Source organism: Marmota flaviventris, chromosome X (assembly GCF_047511675.1).
Source record: "Marmota flaviventris isolate mMarFla1 chromosome X, mMarFla1.hap1, whole genome shotgun sequence".
Lineage (NCBI taxonomy): Eukaryota > Metazoa > Chordata > Mammalia > Rodentia > Sciuridae > Marmota > Marmota flaviventris.
Window position 1 is genome coordinate 15,982,115 of NC_092518.1, and position 2,792 is coordinate 15,984,906.

The window sequence follows — 2,792 nt, forward strand, 5'->3', positions numbered from 1 at the left end:
GTTATACTAAGAGATGTGTATTGGATAAAAATGGTTCCATTTTTTCCCTGCTTGTTACCATTCTTCAGTCACTAGAACTGATACATACAATCTCTCTCTCTCTCTCTCTCTCTCTCTCTCTCTCTCTCTCTCTCTCTCTCTCTCTCCTCTCTCCCTCTCTTTCCCCCTCTCCCTCTCCCTCCCCACCCTTTACTGTGTCTTGAACCCAGGGACCCAGGCATACTAGGGAGGTATTCTCCCACTGAGCTACATCCCCAGCTTTCTTTTTTTATTTTTTATTTTTTAATTTTTATTTTAAGACAGTGTCTTCCTAAATTGCCTTGGCTGGCCTCTAACTTGTAATCCATCTTCCCTTAGTCTCCAAATTGCTAGGAGTATTGATGTGCTGATGTGCACCACCACACCTGGTTACATATAGTTTTTTGTTCATTTAATAAATACTTACTACACACCTACTATGTGCCAGGAACTGTTCTTGGTTCTGGGAATGCAGCAGTCAATAAGACAGTTTTTCTCTTTAGTAATGTGTAAGAAAAAAATGCCATTTGGTTTTGAACCAGTAAATATGCTAAGCATTACTGAATTTTGTAAGCATACAGTGGAAGCCTTCAATTGAGAAGGTTGGTAGAGGCCAAGTTTTAGAAATACATTAAGGACATGATAGGCTTTAGTTTCACTGCAAATAGAGAGCCAGTGAAAATTTCATGCAAGAGAATTCTGTAAGAAGGTAAAGCATAATGGGAGGGAAGCAAAACTGGCAACAAGGAAATTGGTGAGCAGACTGTTTAGTAATCTCTGGCAAGAGATGATGGCAATATAAAATGAGGTGGTGGCAGTTGAGATGAAAAGAGAGAAGACAATGAGGACAAATTCAAAAGTAGAATCCACTGTACTTGATAGTTTGGTATAGAAAATTCAAAGAGGGTCAAGAAACTGAGCACAGTAATGCATGCCTGTAATTCCAGCCTCTTGTGAGGCTGAGGCAGGAGGATGGTAAGTTTGAGGCCAGCAAATTAGTAAGACCCTGCTGAAAAAAAAAAAAAAAAAAAAAAAACACGTGCTGGGAGTGTAGCTCAGTGGTAGACTACTACTAGGTTCAATCCTTAGTAAAAAAGCATATATATTTTTTTCATTTGAAAGGGGAGCAGAAAAAGGGTGTAGGACCCAGAGAATGATGTAGGGGGAAGTTGTTATTGTGTTAGCAATGGGAGAGTCACATGCATATTTTTGGTGCTAATGAAAGGACAAGATAAAATGCCCAAGGGAGGAGCTGGGATCCAGAGCACAAGTACAATAGCAGCCTTCAGTAAGAGAGATGCCCTTTCTATAAGGAAGTAAAGAGGGGGGAAAATGGGTGCAAGCACAGTTGTCTGTGGGTTTGATGGAGAACGTCATGTGGGTCTCTGTCAAACATCACATGAATCCAAAGTGTCTAGAATGATGTTTGGCATAGAGAAGGCACTTTAGAAATGTTTGGTTAGAGATTTTTTTGAATCTGGTCTTGAACAAATTTAATGATGCAGGGGGCAAACATTAGTAAAAGGCCTATGACAAGGAAAGGGGTCAGGAAAGAAAGTGTTACTGAAGAAGGGGGTTACTTAACTGCCATCCTCCAACAGAGGAGAGCTGTTGTTTCTGACCTTCAAGGTCCTGTTGGAGTTGTTTTATCTCGTCTTTGACTATACCAGATTGATTGACATAAAAACAGCATTCCTCCTGTAGGTATAGACAAAGTCTGCCTTTCTCTGCTATTAACAGGTCCAGTCCATAGCTGTTTTATTATAGGACCACAGAGGCTAAGGAGTCCAGTTGATTCTGGAGGGTTAGTATAGACTCAGTTACTTGTTGGATATCCCCTATCAGCTGATTGGAGAGCTGATGAAAATAGGTAATGGTTGTGGTTATTCCTGCAGGTTCTGTGGTGAAGCTTGCCATAACCCCAGGGAGGCTAGTAGGGAAACAAATTGAATAGTCCATTTGTGTCAAGGACTCATATGAGTATGGACTTACCAATGAGCTGTTTAGGCTAGAATACCTGCTATTAAGTGAAATAAGCCAATAATCTCTCACCAGGAGGTGTGAGGGCTAAGAAGTTGTCCCTATAACAAGGTTGGAGAGTACAAGGCCTTTATTTGGGGACATAAATCTTTAACATAGCCAGAGTTATCAGGAATGCAAACACAACAGTTAACTTTTAATGTTACAGATGTCCATCACCATAAGATGTAGTTAAGCTACTTAAGTGTCATCTGATCTCTAAAACCTTTCTACTGATGTGACCTCTGTGTCTAGTAGAGAACCTTTTATTGGGGCTGGGGTTGTGGCTCAGTGGTAGAGTGTTTGCCTAGGTTCGATTCTCAGCACCACATAAAATAAATAAAGTAAAGGTATTATGTTCATATACAACTAAAAATATTTTTAAAAAGAGAGAGAACCCTTTATTTCTGTCACTTAGGGCTAGATAATCATGTTAGAAGATATTAATCCTACCTGTGTAGGAGGTCAGGAAGATCTGTAGGCCTTAAACTGACTAAAACCTTCTGACTGAGCAGTTTCACTTGATAGTTATTAGGCATACCTTCCTAAGAATCTCTCTTTTGTAGCCTCCAGACTTACTTATTTTGGGGGGTTAACACAAATGTATATCCTAAGTTACATTTTACTATTATTATTATTTCTTAAAATGCTCAGGAATGGCTGTGTATTGGTTTTAATTTTTTTTTTTTTTTTTTTTTTTTTTTTTGCTAGGTATTTATGATGAAGCAGGTCAAACTGACTTTTGTTTTTATCTG